Source organism: Bufo bufo, chromosome 6 (genome assembly GCF_905171765.1).
Source record: "Bufo bufo chromosome 6, aBufBuf1.1, whole genome shotgun sequence".
Classification (NCBI taxonomy): Eukaryota; Metazoa; Chordata; class Amphibia; order Anura; family Bufonidae; genus Bufo; species Bufo bufo.
The window spans coordinates 137,993,263-138,005,659 of NC_053394.1; positions in this window are offsets into that span (position 1 = coordinate 137,993,263).

The window sequence follows — 12,397 nt, forward strand, 5'->3', positions numbered from 1 at the left end:
ATGATGCCCCAGTGCCCTGTTTAGTCAGGCATTTATCCATGTTAGGATGAAAATGTTTTATAGTTGACTCCTGTTCAGTGCTAGATGTTTTGCGACCAATTTTGATCATATTGATCTCCTTTAGAGTGATAGCGTGCCTGAAATCCCCCCAATGGAATTATGGGAGTTTTACATTGTTATGTAGCCCTTAGGGGTATAAGAGAAGAGGGCTTATTCGAGCAGGTTTTTTAACCAGAAAGAAAAGGAATAAGAACCAGCTATATGGTGATATGTAGATCTCATTCAGGATCCAAAGAAATTGAAGCCAATCTCGTGATCAGTTAGCTTGCTGTTCTAGGTTCTTTTGGGTTCCTGCTGTATGAGGAGGGGTATGTAGGACTTTGGTTGCCTGTTATGTAGTAGAAGCTTATGTGGTGATTGGGCTTGTAGTTATCTGGCTTCTGTGACTAGTGATGGATCCTTCTTTGTTTCCCCTAACGAGTGAGGAGATCAGAGAACACAACATGGGGGGGGGGGGATTTTCTGTCGTTATTATGGGCCACTTATTGCCTCCTCCCTCCTATATTGTATGTATGGTGATCTCTAGCCCTTGGACTTCTGAGCGATGGTGGAAATGTGGCACGTTTGTTTGTACTTGCGGAGATTATGTCGCCCCGCTGAAGGCCTTGCCTGTGATCTTTCTTCCCGCCGACACCTCCGGTAGCAAGCGTCAGCGCCGCTCTCCCTTGGTCTCACTCACTCTGCGGATCCAGCAGGAACGGGGCAGCCGCTAGCGTGGGGTGATGTCTCCTTCCAGACAGCGCGTCTCCAGATGCCGGAGCGGGGGTCCTCCTTGACTAGAGGCCAAGGCTTCAGGTGGGAGCTAGGCCGCAGTGCTCCACTGGGCCCATGTCTTTCTTTAGAAGCGCCAAAAGCGGCTCAGCAGGTCACCGCTGTTATGTGGGGGTCTTTTGGTGTAGGATGAGGCTCTTGGCGTCTCTGGATGGCGGCTGATTGATAAGGATGTAGGAATTCTCTGAGGAGCTGAGATTCCAGCGTCCATTCACTAGCGCACCTGGCCACGCCCCACAAATGATATACTTTCTATATAGTGCATTTGGGTAGTGCAGCATTGGTTTGCGGTTTTGCTACGTTACCTCAGCTACAGATAGTGACAAACGACATTGGAGCAAATAAATTCTACTGGTGTGATATACCAGTTGCCCCCCAAAAAAACTGATTGAAGCAGGGGTGTTATATACCAATAATATATTTTCTATATAGTGCATTTGGTTAGTGCAGCATTTGTTTGCGGTTTTGCTGCTGTAAAATTGATATCCAATGATGTTGTTCTTTTCTGTACGGTGAATGCCTGATAGTTGGGGCCTCAGGGGAATTCAACACCAGTGAAGACTATGTCTTATCGAATTTCAACTATTATCATTAGGGGGGGATTTCATTAGCCATGTCTTTAATCCACTTTTTTATATTTTTAGTTCGTTTAAACATATGTATTTAACCTGTATTTGTACTGGCCTGCAGTAAAATTTATATCCATTGACCGTGTAATATACCTCCGGACACATAATCACTTGATCTTTTCTGTCCGGTGAATGCCTAATGTTTGGGGCCTGTAGTGCCGTGGCCTACAGTAACATTTTTATCCATTTACCGCATAATGTACCTCGAGCCACATAATCAGAATTTCTTTTATGTCAGGTGAATGCCTAATTTTTAAGGCCCGTACTACCGTGGCCTAAAATAAAAATTTTCTAGGCTACAACAGGGCACATTTCATAGAATTTCCCTTTAAGACGCATAAAAATGTCTCCTGATTAAGATACATATTTTTTGTTGTCATTTTTGTCATTGATCCCCTCTAATATGTCACTGTCCATTTTGTGGGACTATTTGTACACTTCTACTAAGTATTTGGTGGCTGCAAATATGAGCTGAAGGTTTTTCAGGTTCGCCTGCCATTAAATTAAATGGAGCCCGCAGCGAACTTGTCCATCACTAGTCCCGTGTATAAGAGGGCAGGGTCTCTACAAGAGGTTTCAGAAAGAAATCAATCAGTTGACATAACAGTTCCAACATACTTCCTACCCCTGAAACGATGGGCCTACCTGGGGGATTGTTTATACTCTTATGTATTTTTGGAAGTAGGTATAGGACTGGTATTGAAGGTTCATCTATTACAAGACCCGCCATCTGTTGCTCATCCAAGGTCCCATCTTCCTTTGCCTGCATCAGAATAACCAATTATTCCTCTGTAAACTTAGAAAATGGATTAAAAGTCAATCTTTTATAACATATTTGGTCTCTCAATTGGCGGAAAACCTCTCTCTCATATATTTTAACCGGACACACCACCACATTCGATTTAAATAACAAAAATACATGGTCTCAAAAGGCAGAAAATGCTCAACCCCAAATGCAGTTGTGCATTTATGCTCGGGGGAGCAGATACTGAGCTTGTGGTCTGTTGCTAAGGGCGATCCCCAGCAAAAAATGCATACAGTGGAGGATGCCCGCAGCAGACCACAAGTGCCACAGAGGCATCCTACACCAGATGGTAAAATGTGTGGATGTGGAATGATATATAGAATAAATAGTTACAAGTATAGGCGCACTACTGTGGTGGATGCAAACAGTAACATCTGACCAAACCCTCACACTAATGTTAAAAATGAGACTTTAGCCAGTATATCCTTATATTAAGGACATATCTGAGCCCTGCGCCAAATACTAAACTGGATGGCGCAGGCGCTGGATTTACGGGACACTGAGGAGAACTCGAAAGTCAATCAGCTGGACCTGGGCGTGCCTCTAGATGCTGAAGCAACGCCCTAATAGCACCTATAGGCTCATTAGCATATTTTAAAAGTCTTTATTTTAAGAGAACGGCGGCAGGCAGGGAGTAATAAATCATACTGTTATGTACTGCTGACATTAGCACATTGCTAATGTCAGTCAGCTACATAACGTTATTTCTCATGACAGAAACCATTTAAATTACATTGCATAACATTATACAGTATAACAAGAATAGTTTGCAAGTACCCTGTTCTGGGGTACTGCACATACAGCACAGTTACAAAGTAAAAAAGAGAAATAACAGAAGACCTGACACAAGATGTAGTCACTTCTGCATCCTTGAAGGTAGGATAATAATGGAGCACACCAGTCTTGGCTGGCCCTCAAAATATGTGAACCCTGCTTTATTGGTTTAAACATGTTTTATACTTATATTTCTTCGTTTAGGTTTACAAACCCATTCACTTATTAGAAAAAAGTGCCATAGGTCACAAGGGGACAGTAGGTCGTAAGGGGAGAAGGACCTGGAATATTAAATAAGTAATGGCCTCGTTACTCCCCCCACTATAGTAGTCAGGAGCAGTTTAGACAAAAAGAGATTCATTTTGCTAGTTCTTGGCAAACCACACATGGTCCAGCACACACACACACAGGTTTATTGCCACTTCACTGGAAATTAGCTATTTTGTGGCCTGTGACATACAGACACTTCAACTTTTCATTGGTCAACAAAATGATTATTTGACAATTTGCTTAGCTTTACTGATGAGCAACGGTGAACATGATTGGTTAAATGGTTCTTCATTACTGCCTCCTGTGAATGCAGCCTTTTAGGGTAGGTTCACACTGAATGTTTTTGGAGGCAGTTTTGAGGCAGATTTTCTTGCAGGTTTGTCAGCCATAGTGGATCCAGCAGGAAGGAGAAGTATAAGTCCTTCCTTTATATTTCCGATTATTCATTTCTAATTTACTTATTGCTTTGGCTGAAAAACCTGCAGGAAAATCTGCCTCAAAACCTCCTCCAAAAACTCATTGTGAAACTTCCCATAGGCTGGTGCCACCCAGTTGATAAATGAGTTTTAAGCAGAGTGGAAAATATTAAGATAACCTTATCTGCACTCGGTTAATTAAAACACTGGCTGCTATAAATGAGGTTCCACTTGTGAAATGGACAAGTAAACTTTGCCCAGCTGTGACCCGACCTCTCAATGTGATGATGATGGCCAGACATTTTTTATTATTTTTTGGATCTAGCCCAAACTAAAGAAGAACGTTCAGATCCTTGCATTCTAAACACGTTTAACATGCTGAATTTCCCAGGAACAACTCTCTGTTGTCTATCTGATTTGGCTCAAGAAAATGAGCCAACCAATAAAACAATTGCTCTTACTACGACTAATCCATATCTCTATGCTATTAATTCAAGAGAGGAAGCCATTCAACAGAAAGCAGAGTTTACACCACTACTAGTCAGTCATATATACATAATCTCATTTCATCACAATGTGCTGCATTAGTACAAATAAGGCTAGTTTAACACTAGCGTCATTAGTTCTGCGGGAGCTCTTTGGATCCAGCACTACCAAATGTTAACGCAATGCCCAAAGGCCCCATTGACTATAATGGTGTCCGGTGGAGAGCCAGCCACTACCCGGCAAATAGGCCTGGAATACACACTCCTCAACATTGACATTGCAACACTATGATTTTTTATTTTTTACAAACATTCATCTGAACAGGGTAGATCATGAGCTATTTTTATAGAGCAGGTTTTAGGGATGCAATGATATCAAAGTATGTCTACTTTCTTTGTTTGTTTGTTTGTTTGTTTCAGTTTTAATAATAAAGCCATTTTTGGATAAAGAACAAAATGTTTTTGTCTCTCCATTTTCTGATGCCTTATTTTTTTTATTTTTATGCCTGATCATCTTGTGCAGGTGCTTGTTTTTTGCAGGAAGAGTTGATGTTTTTATTAGTACCATGTTTGGGTACATATGATTTTTTGATCATTCATTATTACACTTTATGGGGCAAGGTGACCAAAAAATTGGTTGTTTTGGCACAGTTTTTTTTATTTATTTTTACAGCATTCACCTGAGGGGTTAGGTCATGTGACATTTTTATAGAGCAGATCGTTATGGATGTGGCAATACCTAATATGTATAATTTTTCTTATTTATTTAAGTTTTACACAATAATATCATTTCTTAAACCAAAAAAATTGTTTTAGTGTCTCCGTAGTCTGAGATCCATAGCTTTTTTATTTTTTAACTAATTGTCTTAGGTAGGGTCTTATTTTTTGTGGGATGAGGTGATGGTGTGATTGGTACTATTTTGGGGGGCATATGCCTTTTTGATCGCTTGGTGTTGCACTTTATGTGATGTTAGGTGACAAAAATGTTTTTTGGTACTGTTTTTATTTTATTTTTTTACGGTATTCACCTGAGGCATTAGGTGATAGTGTGATACTGATATTTTTATAGAGCAGGTTGTTACGGATGCAGCAATACCTAATATGTGTACTCTTTTTTATTTATTTCACTTTAACACAATAATAGCAGTTTTGAAGCAAAAAAATATCATATTTTAGTGTCTCCATTGTCTGAGAGTCATAGTTTTTAAATTTTTTGACTGATTGTCTTAGGTAGGGTCTCATTTTTTGCAGGATGAGGTGACGGTTTGATTGGTAGTATTTTAGGGGGCATACGCCTTTTTGATCGCTTGGTGTTGCAATTTTTGTGATATAAGGTGACAAAAAATAGCTTTTTTTGGCACAGTTTTTATATATTTTTTTTACAGTGTTTAGCTGAGGAGTTAGGTCATGTGATAGTGATATTTTTATAGAGCTGGTTGTTACGGACGCAGCGATACCTAATTCGTATACTTTTTTTTATTTATTTCTCGTTAACACAATAATAGCATATTTGAATTATAAAAAAAATTATGTTTTAGTGTCTCCATGTTCTGAGAGCCATAGTTTTTTTTAATTTTTTAAGCGATTTTATTTTCTAGGGGCTCATTTTTTGCGGGATGAGGTGACGGTTTTTTCGGGTACCATTTTGTGGGACATACGCCTTTTTGAATGCTTGGTGTTACACTTTTTGTGATGTAAGGTGACAAAAATGGCTTTTTTTGACAAATTTTTTATTTAATTTTTGATGGTGTTTATCGGACGGGGTGGATCATGTGATATATTTATAGAGCCGGTCGTTACAGACACAGTGATACCTAATATGTGTGTTTGTTTGTTTCTTTTACTTGAAACTTTTTTTTTTTATTAAAAACACTTTTTTTTGCTTTTTTTTTTAAAACTTTATTTCTGTCCCACTCTGGGACTTCAACTTTTGAAGGTCTGATCCCCTCTGCAATGCATTACAATACATCTGTATTGTAATGCATTGCCTGTTAGTGTATTACACAGAGTAATACACTAACAGGTTGCCTAGGAGACCCAGCCTGAGGCTTGATCTCCTGGGCACCTGTAGAAGGCAGGTCCCAGATGCCGTGCAAGGCATTGGCAGCCTCTGCATGGCATCGGGCTATGCCTTGTCCACCCATCGGGACCCCGCCCAGCAGCGCGGGGACCCCGATGGGGCTCCCTCACCCTCCGCAAAATCCTCCTATGCCGCAGTCAGAGCTGACCCGGCATAGAAGGGGTTAATCCAGCAGGGATTTATACAGCAGGGACTGCCAGCTATCAAGGACTGCCGGGCCCCTGCAGTGATCGGCGCACACCACTCCGGTGTCCGCCCGATCACCATGACGTAATAGTACATCAAAATGAGACAAGTCATTTGCAGCCATGACGTACTATTACGTCATATGTCAGGAAGGGGTTAAAAAGCCCTTGATGAGGGAATATATAGCGAAGCCTTTTTGACCAAGATGTTCCATTACTGAAATTTTCTCTACTACTTATTATTACTTACTACTATTTATTGTTAGATTGTGACATTATATATTCTTTCACAAAAATTCGGCTGCCAGACTTTGTCGATTAGCTTTGAACAGATCGCCAAAAGGTCACATATCTCCATTTCCTGTGAAAATTGCAGGGAGGATGAAGGATCACATGACACTGGGAGGGCACATATTTAGGTGTCAGACACTAGCGATCCGCTAGTGTCTGCTCTAACAAACCATCCTAATATGATAGGTTTTGGGGCAGCCGTTTTGCTAAAATAACAACTTATATCTATATGCTAATGAGCCTCTAGGTGCTATGGGGGCGTCATTAGCACCTAGATGCTCCGTCTACCTTCCTAAACTGCCGCCGCCCAGCGCGTCCCTCCAGCCCGCCCATCTCCTGCTGAATGCGATCCTCCCTGTGCGTGTCTTTGTTCTGCGCATGCGCAGTGAATGTCTGACCGCTTCCCTGCTCAGACATCTCCACTGCGCCTGCGCCGATGACATCATAGTGCTCCGAGGAACAGCGCAGTGGGATGTCTGAGCAGGAAGCGGTCAGACATTCACTGCGCATGCGCAGACAGAGACGCGCACGGAGAGGATCGCATTCAGCAGGAGATGGGCGGGCTGGAGGGACGCGCTGGGCGGCGGCAGTTTAGGAAGGTAGACGGAGCCTCTAGGTGCTAATGACGCCCCCATAGCACCTAGAGGCTCATTAGCATATAGATATAAGTTGTTATTTTAGCAAAACGGCTGCCCCAAAACCTATCATATTAGGATGGTTTGTTAGAGCAGACACTAGCGGATCGCTAGTGTCTGACACCTAAATATGTGATACGAAGTGATAGAAACCCTTTAACTTTTTGTACATGACAAATGCTATTGTGCTTCTGTCTTTAAATTCAGAAAAAATACTTGCATTTTTCTTAGTACTGTTTAATAATCTGTATACCAACCTGTGTCTTTTCATTTATAGGCCTCACAATAAAATGTCTGGTAAATGGAAGAGTGGAAAGAAAAGGGCCTCATTATCCAAGAGTCAGTGTTTGGACTGCTATGAGGAGGAGGAGATGGGGGACCCCATGCATAGTTATGTTGGTGGTAGTAGTAGGTGCATTTGTAGCCCTGGTGACAGTGACATGTGGGGCGAATACAGAGCAAGGTACTGGGAGGGTGGCCAAGGAGCCCACAATGATATATAACAGGCTGATAAAAGTGACGGAGAGAGTGAGGACTATGACGATGATTGTGTTGAACAGGACCTAGGACCCAGATCAGGGTGTTGAGGAGATGGTAACATCAGAGGAGGAGAGTGGTGTTCATGGTGGCAGCAATAAAGAGCAAAAGCAACAAACGGCCAGAACCTCCCAAAAAAAAACTGCCAGGGCCTGATCTTGTTTTATTATGGTCAGCTTGGAAACTGCTGATGCCACTGATACTTTGAGCGAATGCTCAAAACTTGGCAGACCTAGGCCAGGTTTGGCTGCCGCTAGCTCTGTGTGAATATCTCCTGCCTGGCAGTTTTTCTTCATAGCGTCGGAAGACAAATCATTGCTGTGTGCAAGATCTGCAGGATAAAGATAAGCTGTGGGCATTCAAACACAAATGTAGGCACCACGGCTTTACTGCATCACATGAAGTGGCATCACTCGATCAAGAGAGAAAATAGAACTGGCTGCCAGCAATGGGAAAAAGACTGTCCTTCTCCTGGTCTCCTTTGCAGCAGCCAGACGGCATCCACATGCACTGGAAGATACGTAGCCGGCATTATTTCTCTAAAAAAGTCATCCCTGCATTGTACTGACGCATGCAGAGAACATAGGCTGTTCCTTGCAATTGTGGCTTTGTGGAAAGGTGCACCTGGACCAGCTGTTACGGGCAGGGTCAGTATATGTCTTTCATGGACAACTGGGTCAATGTTTTTTACTGCAGTGAGGACACAGCACGCAGCAAGGAAGTCAAGTCAAATGCACAGCCAGGGAAAAGACGTGCTGTTCTTGTGAGATTTGGTATATCTCATGAGAACAGGCGATGTAAGCGAGTACATCAGGTATTCACTTTAAAAAAAAAAAATCCCATGCAAGGTCCTCTTTAAAGCAAAATGAGGGAATGTTTTCCTGTTACCAAAAGGGAGGCCAAATTGCTTTATTACCAGGATACACTGTGTACATAGCTTGCAGCAGCTTTCAGCAAACAGACACCTGCCACCTGTGTGTCTCAACAGGAGGCCCCTTTCTTCCCCCCACCAAATCACCCACCACCCATTGTCTCCGCTATGACAGGCAGCAGAAACTGCTGCAGCCAGTTCAGTATATGAGTGCCCCCGTCTCAGCTTCTTCTTCTGGTCAGTCAAGTAGTCTTCTTCTAAGCACTGATCCCGTGCTGCTGAAGACAATGGGTTCTGACTGCTCTCCTTCTATACTGTTTCTAGCTGAACTAAAACCTTCTAGTGGAAGGGGTGGAGTGGAGAAACTTAGCCCAAACAGATACAAAGTTAAAATTTGTCATAGAATTGCATTAGAACTTCAATACGACCTAATGGGAATGACAAAGCAATTTTTCAAGACAAAAATAAGTGTTCAGACATAATAACATAGCTAAACAAGAAATTCAAAAGGTCAGTCTGTCTGGTTTTGGTGGTAAACAAGTCTGGCTTTTTCCCTTCAAAACATATTCTTCTTTAACCCTTGACTATAACTGTGAAAAAGTCTAGGTTCTCATTATTAGCTAGAAAGTCACAAAGTCCATACTCTCGGTATTCATTAACCCTTTCCACAGTGCTGTGCAAATACAGTGCAAATGAACAGGATATATATCACAACAAACATATAAAATGCAGTTACACAGTATTAAACAGTCAGTGTAAGTTAACCCTTTAAAGTTAAATAAAGTAAGGAGTTGATGACTTTGCATAGGGGAAACAGGGGCAAATGTCCATACTTCAATGTACCCCTGCTCCAGGGTACTACACATGTGCACCAGGCTGGTACAAATCAACAAACGTAGAAATACCATCTGAATAACTAGGCTTAGCCCTACCTGCGCATACTGTTTTTCCTGATCCCATGGACTTCTGGTCAGGAAGATTGGAACAGTGGCCCAAGCTGGCCCAGTTTGCTTTCTTCAGACTGTGTTGTCGAGCCTCCAGTGTGACAGAGGGTTTTCAGTGTGACAGGTGGTGTTGTCACACCCAGACGGACAAAGTTGTCCCAGCCAGTGTAGAAGACATCACTTTTGTCAAAATAAATAAGGTATAGATCTGTGAGGATTTTCACACACCAATAGCAGAGGCTAATGAATAGATCCGCCATTGCTGAGGGTGGCTATTTATCAACGGTCCCATTACATCACTGCCGCTGTCTGTCTGCCCACCATCATGTTCAGAACCATATCGCTTCTGCTGTCACCACCACCTCAGCTGTTACTTGTCGCTGGTTATTCACCTACTGCCTCTATACACCCACCACTGCTACTACTCTACTACACCAACACAGTCGCACACACATCTACTGCTTTGTCAGTTCCATGCTATTTTGCTATTGCTACTATTGCGGTCACAGCCACATGCCTACCTTTTCCACATCCACACTGTACTGCTGCTGCTCCAGATAAAAGAGAGAATTTTTTCAGATTTGTGCAGAACAAGTCAATATGTTTTCTAACAATTAACACTTGTGTTTATATAAATATGGGCAGGCAAAATGGGATATTTTTAAAAGCATCCTACAATCTAATTGTGAGAAGTACATACCTTATGGGAATAAAAGGTTGAGTAACAAGAAGAACCAATGTGGATAAATAGAACTGTAAAGAAGGCAATAAATGACAAAAGAAAGCATTTACTGTATTTTCCGGCGTTGTAAGACGACTTTCTAACACTAGAAATTATTTTCAAAAGTCGGGGGTCGTCTTATACGCCAGGTATAAGGCAGCACAGGGGAGAAGGAAGCAGTCCCTGCCTCCCCTCTGTGCTGCCGCGCCCCGAATCCTGGATCTTAGCGCCGCCCCTCTTTTAATTTATTCACTGTAGGGCTGCAAGTTAAGTCCCTGATACATCGCTAGCTGCGATGCTTCACAGTGCAACGATGTATCAGCCGGGAGGGAGGAGGGGCTAGAGGCGGCAACTCGTGGCAGGGCTGGTGCAGTCACTGTACTCTTACACCGGTCCTGCCACTCACAGCAGTATAATATCTAAAGACTATTCCTTAACTGGCAGTAACTTGAACTTTAAATCAGCGCTATGATCTTTATTACCCTACAATGAAGCTCCGGTAACAGGCAGAGCGGGCGGCGGCGTAATGTCACTCAATCATGTGACGCGCCTGCTCCGCCCACTTTATGAATGAAACAGGCGGAGCAGGCGCGTCACGTGAGTGAGTGACGTTACGCCGCCGCCCGCTCTGCCTGTTACCGAGCTTCATTGTAAGGTAATAAAGATCATAACGTTGATTTAAAGTTCAAGTTACTGCCGGTCAAGGAATAGTCTTTAGATATCATACTGCTGTGAGCGGCGGGGCCGGTGTATTGGGGGACACTGTAATGGGGGAGATCTGTGGATGACACATATAGCATAAGATGCTATATAGTGTCATCCATAGATCCCCCCCATAGCAGTGTCATCCACAGATCTCCCTCCCATAGCAGTGTCATTCACAGATCCCCCTCCCCATAACAGTGCCATCCACTGATCCCCCTCCCATAACAGTGCCATCCACAGATCACCCCCATAACAGTGCCATCCACAGATCCCCCCCAATAACAGTACCATCCACAGATCCCCTCCATAACAGTGCCATCCACAGATCCCCCATGGCAATGGACCCACCATCTTTTCCCAGCCCCTAGCAGTTCCTATGTGGGAAACTGGGAATGTGAAAAGAAAAAGATAGGTTACCATGGCAGCCAGGACGCTATGGAAGCCCTGGCTGCCATGGTCAGTTCCCTGGACTGGAAAAGATCGTCTTGGAGACATGAGGGTTGGGCAGGCAGGGGTAGTCTTATACGGCGAGTATAGCCCAAACACTATATTTTAAATAGAAAAGTTGGGGGTCGTCTTATACGCCGGAAATACGGTAAATCACTAAAACAAGAGGGTGGTGAGGAAGCACTGAAAAACTATAAGGAAAAAAATAGAATATGTAAAAAACAAATAAAAGCGGCCAAACTAGAGACCGAGAGATTAATTGCCAAAGAGAGTAAAACTAACCCTAAAATGTTCTTCAATTTTATACAGTGCTGCCCATAATTATTCATACCCCTGGCAAATTTTGACTTAAAGTCACTTTTATTCAACCAGCAAGTAATTTTTTGACGGGAAATGACATAGGTGTCTCCTAAAAGATAAGACGATGTACAAGAGGCATTATTGTGGAAAAAAAAAAAACATTTTCCAGCTTTTATTTACATTTGAGCAAAAAGTGTCCAGTCCAAAATTATTCATACCCTTCACAAACTGTCACAATCTGTGGGAAAATCTAAAGTTCTATACCATTCCAAATAGACCAAGCATCCTAATTACCCTGATTAATTGGGAACAGCTGTTTTAATGAATTCAACAGGTGAAAAACAGCAGCTCTCTGCAGTTGGTTTGTGGATAGTCATGGTTAAGACAAAGGAGCTCAGTGAGGACCTGCGGCTGCGCATTGTGGCTGCTCACAAGTCAGGAAATGGTTACAAGGCCATTTCTAAATGTTTT